This window comes from Atractosteus spatula, chromosome 5, assembly GCF_055471065.1.
Source record: "Atractosteus spatula isolate fAtrSpa1 chromosome 5, fAtrSpa1.hap1, whole genome shotgun sequence".
Classification (NCBI taxonomy): Eukaryota; Metazoa; Chordata; class Actinopteri; order Semionotiformes; family Lepisosteidae; genus Atractosteus; species Atractosteus spatula.
The window spans coordinates 43,925,805-43,940,643 of NC_142710.1; the positions used below are offsets into that span (position 1 = coordinate 43,925,805).

General features: G+C 40.9%; 1 protein-coding gene across 1 annotated transcript in view; it reads right to left on the reverse strand.

Moving 5' to 3' along the window:
• The window catches only part of LOC148835145 (uncharacterized), an 83,648-nt gene extending 74,428 nt beyond the window's left edge, over nt 1-9,220 (reverse strand). The window contains exon 1 of the mRNA XM_088915346.1: nt 9,207-9,220. The gene's annotated coding sequence lies outside the window, so the exon portion shown is untranslated. The remainder of the gene's footprint in view (nt 1-9,206) is intronic.
• Nucleotides 9,221-14,839: the final 5,619 nt, after the last annotated feature.

Here is a 14,839-nt window from a genome sequence, read left to right on the forward strand (position 1 = left end):
CACCGTGATCAACCAATCAGGGACTGGTAGGGCCGAGTAACCCACGTGGGACTCTGATGCCCATGGAACTTTCAGCCAATCAACGAGCTGAAGTTCCTCCAGGTAAAAACAGGCAACACAGAGATTCAGTGTGATTCAGAAGGGGAGATTCAATAAGATTCAGAGATTCAGAAGAGATTCTGGAGAGGATTCTGTGGACTGTTCTACAGGGAATTCAAAGGAGAATTCCAGGGCAGGACGGCCCAGGAGCAGAAGGCTCCCAAGGGCAGGACATTCTCGCAGCGCGCCTCCTGACCATCCTGAGACTCAGCCCGGACAACCACGGAACGGCCAGTGTGTCCGAGTGCCAGAACTTTCCTTTGTTCTAAGAGTCTAGAGCGGAGGTTGCCAGAGAATAACCAGAGGATCCACCCGAGGTTAGCACCAGCAGCAGGCCTCGTGAACAGGTCGGAACTGTGGAAAGCTGAATCACTATTCAGAACTAGCGCTTCATCAGGAACGAACCGGTCCTCTTCCTGACTTGCTGGGACCCACAGTCATCTTTTCTCCTGTGCACAAACTGTGCTAGTTAAAACCAACACTAACTAGCCGGTCAGTGAGCATCAGCAGCGCACCGTCGCAAGCCGCACAGCACAGCCTGGCACCGAGCCAGAGAGCGCGGATTGGACAGCAACAAGCCTGCAACTGTTTCTTTGTGCCCGCAGGAGATCTGAATCCCCAGAGATTGGATGAGTATTCAACTTCAATGCATTACAGCTCGAGAATTCAATTGTTATCCCAACCAGTTGATATCAATTTAATTCCTAAGAGTTTTGTACTTGTTTTGAGTATCTAATGTAGAAGTTATAACCAAGTTCATTTATGAAACGGTCTTAATGAATGATATACTGAACGTATGTCCTCTTGATATATGTAACTCTTTGTAACTGAATGAATATATATCTTTTGTATTCTGATAACCCTCTCGATAAGATCTGTTAGGTTTATATGCATATTCTATGTATTAATAAATGTATCCTCGTGTATTAGTACCTGTGTGTGTGCGTTGTTTGAGTTATGTCGCATGGTTGGATTCTAAAGCCATCAAAAGAATCAACTTTGTGATTTACTGCTACAATTAATAATTGTCTCAGTAAATGCCCAAACCCTACAGAACTGGTGCCTTCAGAGAGCCACTACATTTACATTTTGGCCGGCTATGATTACATATTTGGCGTCCCTGAACGGCTATGAAACATTACACCAGTGTCTTTGGGTATTCTGCATACTTGTTTCATATCTGCTATGATTTAGTCATCTCTGTTCGACTAAAAAGTTTCAGTTCCTTCAGGCTGTCAGTAAAAGTCATTAACTTCAGCCCCAGAATGTATCTGGTTGCTTTTCTTTTGGCAGATTGCAGAGCAGCAATATTATTTCTGATGCTGATACTGATGGCCAAAATGTTATTTTTCATTATTCTAAATGAGGCCCTAATAGAGTGTAAACATAATACACCTTCAATTATAAATTTTTGGCTACATATCCTAGCTTTCATTTGCCTTTTACTTTTTTTTTGCTTTCCCACACTATCAAGAGGATGTAAATGAAGTGTCAACATTAACTCCTGAGTCTTGTTCATTACAAAGAATGCAGACTTGTGTTTCACAGTCAAGCAGTAAAGACTGTTTAATAACACTAATGTGCATTTACTGTTTTTCTATCATTGCTTAAATCTTCATGATTACAATTAAAAAATAAAATGGCTAAAAAATCTGTTTCTTGTAGCTTGTAGGGGTCAAGGTGATGTTTTTTCTATTTTTTTCCACTATTGTTTCTTTCCTGCCTTTTGCTTCCTTGGTAATTAATCCAGTTTCATGCAAAGTAGACAGGCTGTCAGATTAAGTCACAGCTTTAGCGAGGGCTTAAATTAGCTTCTATTTTCCAAACTTGAATCTTCTCAGGTGGGTTTACCTGATCCATGAAGCACTGGTTTTACTGTACTCATTCACTGGTTACCCTCCCATACATTCCTGAAAATTGTAGGTTAGATCCTTATTATCCAGGTTACACTTGTCAATGACTAACAAAACTTTCCGATTTGTCCCTTAAAATCCATCCATCAATTTTCTAACACTTCATCCAATTCAGGGTGCTGGGGAGCTGAAGCCTACCCTGGCAAAAAACGGGCACAAAGTGGGATACACCCTGAGCACCTGTCATTTACAGCGTTCACACAGACACACACATTCTCACACAAGGACCATTTTCTCAGAAGCGAGTATGTCATTGGAATGGGAGAAAACTGGAAACCAGTTTTCTGGTGAACATGTGACACGTGAACATGGGGAGAACAGGGTCACCTGGTGGTCTAAAAGCCATGTACAAGTGAGCTTTTCCTGTCGGTGGGAAACTGGTCCTCAATATGGAAACAGGTGGGATGAACTTGTCATTTTTAAAGTACACATACACCATCTTGTTTCTGCCTTTCTGTCTCTGCCTCTCTTGTTTCTGCCTTTCATATAAATTAATCTTCAAACACTAAAAAAAGGTAAACTAAGAAATTTTGAAGTTGGAATTCATGTAGTTTTCTCTTTTCCTGTCATGCTTAGTTCTTCTTTAAGTGTACTGTAGGTGTCTGCCTGCATTCATCCCATACCCACCTGTCTAGTACTTATGGTGTCCGTCAGTATTCAATTCAATTTATTTTTATATAGAGCCTTTCACAACAGGTTGCCCCAAGGCGCTTAACAATGCAAGTAACCACACATTTTGTAAATACAGAACAGAAGACCAGAAGACAATGAAGGAGAGGAACAAAAAACTCCTTCGTAAGGAGAAAAAAAACCTGTAGGGGTCCAAGGTCAACTGACTGCTCAAACCCTTTGGGCATGCTAACATTATATAATTAAAAAAAGGAAATAAATGAATGAGGGTATTAATCCATCCATCCATCCATTATGTCTTCTGTATGTCAGTACTTCATGCAGATCGGCAAAATCCTCCTAAACGATAGCTACATCCTCGATGTCCCTCTTGGATCCATGGCAGTGATGCAGAATCCAACTCAGATGGCACCCAGACCTAGCACCATCCAGACATGTGGGGAAGAGAATAGGATAGTTCGGTCAGAACAGATGTATCTACCTGGTGGGCCAACACAGAGACACACAATGGCATGTACAGCACCACCAGCAGCCATGGTTGCAGCAGGCTATAATGTAAAGTGTGAGTAGGCTAGGCTAAAGTAATAGGTCTTCAGTCTGGATTTGAATACTGAGATTGACTCGGCATCCCGAAAATGGGGTGGGAGACTGTCCCATTAGCTAGGGGCCCTGCAACTAAAGGCTTTACCGCCAACTGTTTTTTATTAATGCGTGGAATATGAAGAAGTCCTGCATTCTGTGATCTAAGCCGGGGACTTGGATGGTATTGTAATGCATACGGCCTTGAAGTAAAAGTAAAGATGGGGTTTAAACTAAGTCCTTTCTGCTTGAAGATTAGACTTCTAAGCAACAGGAGTTTATGGCAGGAAAGGGGGTTAATTGATAAGGATTCCAGATGTGAGCTAGGAGAGCTAGGGAACCCCCTGGGGACTTAATTCCTGACCATTTGGCCAAAAAGCTGTAAACTGGCCATATACGTGACCTCCCCCCTTTACCATAATAATAGTGACATCAGAAGCAGAAAGGAAAGGATATATAAACCTAAAGTTTGTACCAGCAGTTTGAACAATATTTTGGTTTTGTTGTTTCTTGTCGGGAAACAAGACTTTGGCTTTATTGTTCCTTGCATGCAATATACACATCTGTTTAACTTCATCTAGGGATCCAGAACCTTATTCTTTCTGTTACAACAGCCTCCATTGCTTGCGAGAGCTGGCTTACCAGAGCGGTGACATCACCGCCCTTCCCTGTGAATAGCAGGGACCGCAGCTGCTGGGTTGACGGGGAGATTTCCCTTTGGCTCAAGAGGCTGGGTCCCTGTTGAGCAGGGGCGGGGAACGTCCGGCCCGCGAAATCATTTGGTCTGGCCCTGCCAAGGCAACCGCAGGCGTAGAGCCTGGCGATAATTCGATAATGATAATTATCGCGATATAATTTTCCTTGATATAATTTTAACAAAAGTTCGATAAATGTTCATGCTTTACGCATGATACGCGCATGCGCACTAAATACTGCGCGAGGGCGGGTGCGTGTTGCAGACCGGGCAGCTAACAGATTTGTTTAATGTTTCTGCTGTTTGGCAAGTGTTGTGTTCTTAAAATAAAGAGTTGTTTAATTTACCAATTAACTGTCTGGTTTCTTCAACTTTCACTCAGGAGAAAAAAATCTGCCTTTAAACTTGAAAGAAATAATGATTTGACATTTATCGTGATAATTATTGATATCGACTGATATGAAATTTTTTATCGTGATAATGTTTTTGGCGTTATCGCCCAGCCCTACGCAGGCGGGACTCGAAATTCAATAGATCTAGGAGCTTTTTTCATAGCAACAAATTTATATTTAGTGAATCATAATAATAACGTAAATTTTGAGGGACAAGCAAGGAACGTCCATTACGGGATAGACAGGACACATACGAGTACATGACGGGACAGACACGCATGCTTCTTGCCGGCTGCCCGCGGCCCGTCTGCCTGTATTGAGTGACTCAGAGGACAGGCAGGCTGGGAGTGTACACGTTGCGAAAGTGTTAACACACTGTGTTTTACGAACTGCGGGATGAAGTCAAGCAGTTCATGGAGGTGAAGGGAAAACCTGTCAGGGAACTCAATGATAGCAAGTGGCTGTTTGATCGACTGCGCTCCAGACTGACCGACGCAAACCTGGAAAAGCAGTTGCGAGTAGCAACATCATCAATACCAGCTAACATCACACGCCTCACCAAAGAGAGGCAGTTCCAGCCATCACATTAGGGGTGAGTTAATTAAATGTTTGACCAAATATAGCAGGCTAATTTTCAAATTGATAATTTTGTATGGCCCGCAAATGACGTTATAAATATCCAAATGGCTCTTGGAAGAAAAAAGGTTCCCCACCCCTGCTGTTGAGTGATGCTGGAGGCCTGGGTTCAAGTCCCTGACAGTGGGGGACCAACCTGATGTGGCAGCGGCGAGGGCGCCCACATGAACCCCGAAGCATTACAGTATCCATTAATAAGTTCCATTAAATAGACAGGTGCCTGACCTCTGAGAGCCTTGTAAGTAAGTAGAAGGATTTATATTTAAGTATAGCAGAAGCTATATTTTCTACAAGCCACCTTTGCTTGCTGTGAGACCCACAAGCTTGTAAGTCAGCTCAACCTGTTCCTTCCTATCCTGCTAAAGCCTAGACACAAACTGTAATCCTTTTTTCTCATGCCTGTACATATAACCATCTCACTAATCCTGGGGAGTGGCCAGTTACACACAGAGCCTATACTTCTAAATCTCTACCTTCGGCAGAATCTCACTCTCACTGGATGTCTATTTGCCAATTAGGTCAGGTGTGACTTGTTTAAGCCTGCTTTACTCTATTACTGGGTGGCTTTTCCCATAAGCCACCTCTCTCTACCTCACAGCTCCACATGGATCAGACCCATCAGTCTGTTATACACACCACATAGATCGGAACCAGACAGAGGATCAGGACTCTCTGAATACATCACAAATATTAGAACCAGCTACAGCATCAGCTGTCTTTCATACACACCACACAGATCAGAAACAACTACAGCATCAGTAGTTTCTCAGTACTGTACATGAACCACAAATTACAAGTAGCCATAGCATCAGCAGTCTCTGAATTACATCATTAGTTTCTCACTACACAGAACACAATCAGAACCAGCTCCAGCATCAGTAGTCTCTGAGTACACACAACACAATCAGAACCAGCAACAGATTCAGTAGTCTCTCAGCACACTGATCACAAGTAGCAACTGCATCATTTGTACTAGGACAGGCAGCAAAAACAGTCTTTGTGTGAAATGTTATGAAATAAAAAGTGAACAATACATTATTAACAAGCACACTTATTCCTGAGATATGGGAGCAAATTTCTATTCTCAGTTGAAGCTGACAACAAAATAATGACAATAGAACTGACAACGGAGCTTCTGTTGCCAAATGTGACACACATCCACTGGAGAAGTGACAAATATTCTGAACATTTTTTTAAGACAGCACAAGTTTGCTGTGAGCAGGCTCAAGCCTTTGACATTGCAGTTGGAAGAGCTGTGAGAATGACACACAGAGTCCAGAGGGCTACTATTGTGCTGCACACAGAAATGGGAAGGATCATGGAGGGTCTTCAGTACTGTCTCTTTGCACAATATCACATTGAGTGCCTGATAATGTCATAATCCATTAAATTAAATCTCTTTTCATTTTGCTCTTTATTCTCCTAACATCTCAAACATGTTGTTTATTTCTAAAAGAAACTGTCCATCACATAGCTCCTTTGCCTGTAGCCTCAGCTCCTCCTTGATGATGCCAGATGATTATAGGTAGGGAAGGAAATCATAGATCACATAGATTTCTAACCAAAATTAATTTAAATTATAAAGAGAAATAATGCTTGTGTAAATTCACCCTTGGAGAATGTCTTCTAGTTGCTGCTGGTCAGGAGGTTGTACAGCTGATGGAAGAGAAGGAGCCTGCAAGAGAGAGGACTCTGCAGCCAGGCTGGTGGAGCCATACTGTATGTTCTCTCAGGCTGTCTACTGTACTTTCTAAGCTCTATTTCAAGAGCAGGGAGCCCTTATGTCAGGGAACCTATAGGTAGAATTGGAGGATCCTCATGCATGACCAGAATCCCACAGAACACAGAATAGCAAAGGGACAATCCAAAAGTCAAAACCTAGAAGGCAAAGGGTCTGGTAATGAGAGATATCCAAAACAATACAAAAGTCAAAATCCAGAAGGCAGAAGCAGAAGCAGAAGCAGAAGCAGAAAAAACATAATGGGAGATCAGTCAAAAAGCTTGGAAACACACACTGGAGAATACTACAACAGACTTCACAATAGTGAGCATGGGAAGTTGTGTGAGGGGAGTTTAAATACTGAAAGGAAAGGGGTGTGATTGGATATTTGGTTAGGGAGTGAGAATTTGAGGAATCTGGTGCATGTGAGAATGTGATGGGTTCAATCAGGGATGAGATTGTGAAACAGTGGTTCTGGGAATGCAACGTTGTTTGCGAGGGAGAGTGTGGGGTGTGACAGGGATAGAACCGCGTTTCCGAGGTAGAGTGTGGGGCATGACACCTTACTAAGGTTTACAGTACTGTAGTATACTATGGGTAAAAGATGAGTGAGATGCACGGTAAAGCACACTGCGTGGTAAAAGACTGGTAAAAGATGATGCACCAGCCACTAGTCACTATACAGTAACAGTAATTCTGAGCTAGAGAGCAGCCCCTACTGGTCCACCAACATAATATACAGGTGCTAAAAAAGTGTAAATAATCCATCAGTTTTGTCCTTTCTTAACTGTTCCTTTGATATTTTATATTTCTGTCTCTTTATAATCAGTGAGGACTGCCTTGAATCTTGTGTCATGAAAGATGTAATATAATATTGTTTGTATTGTATCTACACTTTTTGTTATAATGCACCATATAATGTAAGCCACAGAACCAATATGGAAAATTCAAGACTGCTATCCTGGGTTGTATGGAACATCTCTTTCTCTGGGCAGCTTCTGTAACAGCCTATCTTCCATCATACCGATTGCAACCAGGCAATTTTCATGCCTTAAATAAAAACACATTTTCAAATTACTACTTACAAGATTTTTATAAGGTTAAAATACTGACATGTGGTGGTTTTTGTGAATTCACAGGACTGGAGTTCACTAGTTTGATATTTTGATTTGCACTACAGTAAATAAATGGCTTTGTATGTGTCCATGGCCTCTTGATTTTACATGTTCATTGTGGATCAGTGTAAGTCCTGCTGTCTCATAAGTGGGATCTCTCAAGATCAAGTTATCAATTTTGGCAAATTAGTTTTTTCGAATATATAATCCTTCATATAGACTCTAGAGTTGATTGTAATACTGAAAATACCTGGTTCTCCAGTATAAAGGCCCAATATCAAGCACATCTTTTCTAAGAAATCGGCTGAGTGCAAAGATCTCTCTTCAGCACCTTCACTCAGCCACTATCTTCAGAATGATCTTGACTCAGACAGTGAAGCCCATAGCATAAGCACACTCTTAGTAGTGAAACACTTGAATACAGTTCCTATAATTCCTGATACAAAACATTTGGTCATCTATAAAGCCTTCCGAATGTGACCTAGAACTTTACATTCTGAAACAGCAACGAAGGATGTTAAAACACTCAGAAATTGCCTTGTAAACATTGTGGGAAGCTACGGTATAAGCTTCCCTTCATAAGTCTATGAAGCTTATAGCTTATTATCAGTGTAAATAGTTCTGATTTCTGTTCCTGCTTCCCTGTCCTGTGTGTGGGCATGTGTGCTGTCCAAGACAAGAGCCCTGAAGCTATGGGCAGTCAACACCCATGGAAAGAGTGACAATTTGATAGGAAGGACCCTGTTAAACTGATGTACCTTAGCAAAAGGAGGTCAGTCTATGTCACTTTCCCAGGCAGGGGGATAAACAGTGGTGGGGATCGTCATAAGTCCAGCATAAAGTAAGGTCTAAGCTGCAGGTCCCTCTGTTGTATAAACTGATCCTACTGTATGTGTGTGAATGTCATTGCATACATGAGCAAAAACTCACTTCCAGTGATGCCAGCAACGTGCACAGCTTGCACCTGAAAAAACATTTAAACAGGCCAAAGGTCTTGCTCTAGCTCTATATTTCACTATATACTGTATCAGTGCACCATTTTTGTTGAAAAGGTCTTATACACTCAGGATATACAGAAAATCTATGTGTTCTCTGTTCTAGAGCATTCAAAGTGAAAATCAGCAGCAGAACTGAGAACAACTCATAAACACATGCACTCACATGCAGAAGCAAACAGTCATTCAGTGACAAATCAAAATCTAATAAATTTGGTAAGCTCATTGTATCTCACACAGACACACTACCAGATCTCCTGGGGCAGAAACACCGGAATACAGAACAGTCACCCAGACACTCTCACACTCTGACAGCTGGGACAGGCAGCACTCCTTCTCCATATTCTCACTAATTGGATTCCCCCACCCCCTCTCTCCATCAGTGTTCTCTCCACACAATCACTCACACTCCTAACAGTGCTCCTCGTGTTACCTCAGAGAATTTCCATCTTGTTCCTATTGGTTACCAATGGCAGAGGGATGTGCCAGCAGCCCCTTTCCTTCCTGTCTGTCTTTGCCTGCCAGTGTCTCTTGTGCCAACTCATCCATTCTGGATTTTAATCACTTCCATGATTTTGTGTGCCTTTTCTCCCCTGCAGGTCCACAGAACCGCTTATCCAAATCAAGCTCCCTCTTTTCCTGTCTGCCAGTCAGCCCTGCCCAGACCACGCCCCCAGGCAGCCTCCAGCCAATCAGTGTTCCCTCCTCTGTAAAGTAGTCTGTTGGGGCTGACAGATGGCAGTGAATAGTTTAGCTGTCACTGCCAGATGAAGGAACAAGGTCAGAAAGAAGCCATTGATAAGCTTCCCTTACCAGATAAAGGAGAAGGCCAACAGATGTGATTTTGTGCTTAAAAAAAGGGCAAATCCCTGTTAGCTGGTGCTATTTCCATTCCTCTCACTCACACAGAGCAAGAGTAAACTGTGCAGATTGGTCTGTGGAAGACCTGCTGTTCTCTTAATCAGAATAGCAGGATAAAACTCATTTTGGATCTTGCTCTGTGCTCTCAGCTGTATGCCTGTGCAATCCCTTATGCTTATGGACACATACTATACCAAAAGCATTGTTTAAACAATTTTAATTTTCCTGAAAATTTTCAAGTTTCACTTATCAACTTACCAGTCACCTTATAGGACACATCACTTCTTTTATTCATGTCAACATGCCAAAAACAGCAAGCAGGGCTAATATTCTTCCTGTGTAATTAAAAGTGTCAAACACTGTGTACAAACCAATCCATAGAGAAAACGTGGAGAAAAATTCAGATTGGGATCCTCCCAGCAGCACCAGTGAGTAGTTATTTCAATGCAGCAAGGCGGCATTATACATTTCAGGGTGCAGAACTGGCAAAACTGCCTTTGTCATGACAAAGAGCCACAGCTGGCTTGTACTGATGACACTACTGAGGGATTAGCAAAGATCTGGCCAGTTTATTGCTTCTGCCAGAGGGTGGAGAGAACCCTCTATACATGCTTGACGCTTTGTTGCCATTTCCAGCCTGTGGACACACCCCTAAAGCCAAAATTAACTGTCTTGCATTCCTTATCTGGTTATATTGATATCTATAGTCTGATAATAGTGAAAGGAGTTGTGCTCAACACAGTTTAAAATACTGTAGATCTGTCTTTTTTTTTTCTAAAGCACTTTTCAGAGACAAGCCTAAGTTATTAAAAAGGTAGAATGAAGATAATGAAGAATCTGGTGACATGGATATACTGTAGCTGGATGAAAAATTTCAACTACGTATTTCCATTTCTCTGACAATACATTTAGGTAAAAAAGAAGACAAAGAGAGAAAAACTGCTTAGTTAAGACACAGAGACTGCCTGCCTCGGATCTTCCAACAAATAACAGAATAGGATTCTGGCATTGATCAGCTTTAGGAAAAACACAACACAGGCCAAACACTGGCCTTTAGTTTGTTACCTACCCTTTTTATTTTTTAAGATTTACAAAAAAGCAAGTGTTGCTTATATCTACCACAACTCTTCAGTTTATCACGACAGAGGAAACAATTCCTGTTCACAAGACTAATTTTGATTTAATTATTTAATTAACTTTAATTATTTGCTTTTATTGCTTAGATGTATTTGTGTAAAATTATTATCTACAGCAGAGACACATTAAAGTTTTTTTGTCATAGAGGTTTAAGGTCAAATAAAGAAGGTATTTTTAGGTATTTTTCTTTTTGACTTACTCAGTAATTGAATCTCCCCAGATGAGTTCAGTGCACTGCCTCCATTTGCTGTTTAAATTTTACTGTCAGAAAATTATAATCTGACCAAGAACACCCATATTTCAGCTGCTGTTTATAACATTAAGCAGTCAGGACACTTCAAGAAATTTGGCTGGTTGTTAATTTTGAGGTGCTACAGGAAAAAGACAAAATCAAGGTAGGCTACATTAGCAAGACTACAGAATGATCTACATCAGTAGCATTATAAAAATAAATTACCATTACCTGGGTTTCTAAAAGGTTCATTGAGTAAAAGTGTCTGGAGACCAGGATATACCCTATCATCCAAACCAGGCAATGAGTGCTTCTATGAGCCAGATTGCTGGCTGATGTCACTATCACTATTCAACCATCTGGGCTACGTCCCCCCAACACCAGAGGAACAGAAGAGATACTGTAGCTCATTGAAAACATCGTATAATCTACCATCCTTTCTTTTTAGTAGGAAATGAACTTTAAAAGGTAAAAGGGAATTTTACGAGCTGGCATAGGCTATGCCACTAACCTGACAACTAACTTTGGCAAAACCACATATAATACATATAAACTAAGAAGAGCCATGGCCAGTTTTGCTGCCTGTGGGCATTTAGTCAGTCTCACGATTAGGTTGCTCGGATCTCACTACACATTGCCTGTGTCTGCACAATCTATGCAGTGTCAGTCCTGTAATAGTTTCTTGGTCTGAATCAATTCAAACATGTCTTCTCCTTCATGTTCCTAGCAGGGCCTCTCCTCCATCTCTTAGTTATCTTTCTATCAGATAACTGTGTGAACCCTCAATATGAGTGAAGGAGGTGTGGGCAGCTGGACACTCTCTGAGCCCTCTGTCCTCCCTGTATGTTTAACCTCAAGTTAACACACTTTATCCAGGAGTGCTTCAAGCTGTAAGTGCTGTGCCTTCTTACAGGAATGACACTCTAACATATGCTTTCCCTGAGATTATGCTAAGACGTCTGCTGCTCAATAATAAGGGAAAATATAGAGCATATTATATATAGAGAAAAAATCTTTCAAATGCTTTAATACCCTAAAAAGATGTATTCATACTAATATTTTTCACTCTTATGATGCTGATCTCTTAAGAGATCAGAGCAGAGAACTAATCTCTAATTTGCTTCATTCCACCCGTTTCCTCAAACTGACCACCCACCATACAGGACCGGGGGGAAAACTGGAGGATGTCTTTAATGGACTACCACAGGGAACAACTCCTCATAAGTTATATCATTGATCTAGATTCTAGTATATGTAGTTATGTTTCCACACAATACAAAAAAACAGGTTTACCTGTAACAGGTTTAACACTGTAAAAGCTTCTAATAAATTTAAAATGATTAAGACAAAATTTAAAACTAGGCAAACACCTGGCATATGATATTTCTATGAGTGCAGAGTATTACATGCAGGTAAACATAAATTACAAACAAAATGTAAAGGTGACGATTTGTGTGGAATCGAAGTGCTCGGTCTCTTGAGATTTTTGGAGGCTTCTGATGATGCTCCACAGTGGTGAAGACAAAGCTCTCTAGAGACAGTCCAAGATGCAGTATTAAGCAGTAATTGTGCCACAGCACAGACTGGCAGAGGGTTGTAGTATGGAACAAGTTACTTAGCCATGTTGTTGAAGCTGATACCCCATTTTCTTTCAAGAAACAGCTGGATAACATCCTCAGATCATTTAGTTATGAAAACCTCTAGCTACAAAACTTGATATAGATAGGCCAAAGGGTCTCCTTTTGTTTGAAAAAATCTATACGTTCTTATGTGGCAAGGAAACAATCCTCACTTCGCCTGTCAGTGCTTAAAGTTGGATACAGAGTAATGGCTTTGTAATTGTATATTACTCCACAGTACCATACTGTACCACCAGACATGCAGAATTAATTGACTTTAGGGTAGAAAGTTCCCTCAGCTAAGTGCCCACGTGTGTGCAAATGGGCTATTCTATGAGTTTCAGGTGAAGCTGATTGTTGAGCCTAAACAACAGTTCTTGGAACTCATCAGGACTCAGGAAGGAGAGGACCTTCCCAGACACAATGGAAAATGAATACAGCATTTCATTTTCCACACCATTGCCCTCCTCCTGCAGATCCCAGCTTCTTGAGCTCCGTAAACACAAGGCAAAGTGAAGGAGAGGTCACATTTAAAAAGAATTATCCACTTCCCATTTTCTGTCAATATGCATTTCAAAATCATTTATTGATCTGTGTCTTGATAATTTACACACTGTAATCAGTTGTGACCTACTCTTTTTAACACAGGCTGTTTAAGGCTAATTCTCAATGCTATGTTTTTAATCTTGCCAACAAACTCTAAAAGAAAGTCACAATCAACAGTTTCATCTGACGTAATCCTGCAAGTATTAACCTTGTGTCAGGTTATGGGCAGGAAAAAATTCCAGAATCAAAAATATCACTTTAAAAAATGTCACAGGATGTTGCACACAAACATCCTACACCAGCAGTGAATAATAGAAAATTAGTTTCATATGCTTCTTGTTTCTGTGAAGAAATATTTGTTGCATATCTAAAACCAGAGATATTGACTTTGGGAGATTATTACTATTGCTGAGGTGCCAGGGACTTGGAAATATACTGTTAAATAAAATGTTACCAAGACAGCTTGTTAAGGGTTTTAGTCTCCCAGGTGAACAGATGGTAACAGTTTTTAAAAATTAACTTTTTTGTTTTAACAGAAGTGAAGAAATGTTTTTTTGTTTCCATAGCACTGCTGAAGCTGAAAAGTTTTTTCTTATAGAAATTAGTCTTTGGGCATTTACGTGTTTTTCAAACTTTTCCTGCCAATTAATTAATAAAATAATGAAATCACAAAAAATCTGTGTTTGCATTAGTACCCAAATGCTCAATTAACAGTATTGATTCTTGTAGTTTTAGAATCTTCTTTAGAAAGGAACAGTTTATTATGGAGACTAAGCAAGGCTTGGCAAAAAGAGCAAAAGAAGGAAAATCTCCTTTAATCTGTTAACCAGTAAAGAACATCTTTAATGGTCTTCACTTTAAAGATGTGCCTTGCGTTGCACTGTAACCATGCTATGAATTTGTATTGGCACAGGCACCAGAAGCTAAATGCAACAGATATGTGGAATACTAATGCTCTCCAGAATATAGGAAAGAATATATATTATATATATGAATATATATATATATCAGTCTTTTTCAGCAGCCATCTCGTAATTCTGTACCTTGACTGGATTTTTTTTTCTCAATCATTGGCTTTGATTGTCTTGAGAAGTCAGAATCAACATGGCCAGGTTTTCTGATGGCCCTGCAGGATGCTGCGCACTGTGGACAGTTTGCCTTTTTTATTAGCCCCTTCACTCTTTTCATACCACATTTTTACTGTTTAAGAGGATCATCAATTTTTCAGTTCTTTTTAGTATTTTGGTTTTAATGTCATAGGGCACAATATTTCTTTAGTATGTGCTACAGTCTTTGTCACGATTATAGTTCCCCCTCCTTAAGGGTGCTCCAGCCCTTTCACTTAAGACTTTATTCTGTGCACCTGTTTCCTATTCCCAGCCCACCTTAAAAGCCAGGCGCTGACGCTCATCCGGGCTCCGCATCTGATTTCCGTATCGTGCGAGTCCGGGACCTGGAAGCGCCTGGTCCCGTTAAGGTTTTAACCTCGGTTCCCATTCCTGTTCCCTGTCCGCCAGTTCCGGCCCGGCCTTCGTGTTTTAATTCCGCGTTTTGATGGATCTCCTGGTTTTGGACTTACATTTCTGTTTTGGATACTCTCTAAGGACAACTCTTTTGGATTGTTCGCCTCGGCCGCACCTCCCCCGTGCACCAGCGCACCTTGGACACGCC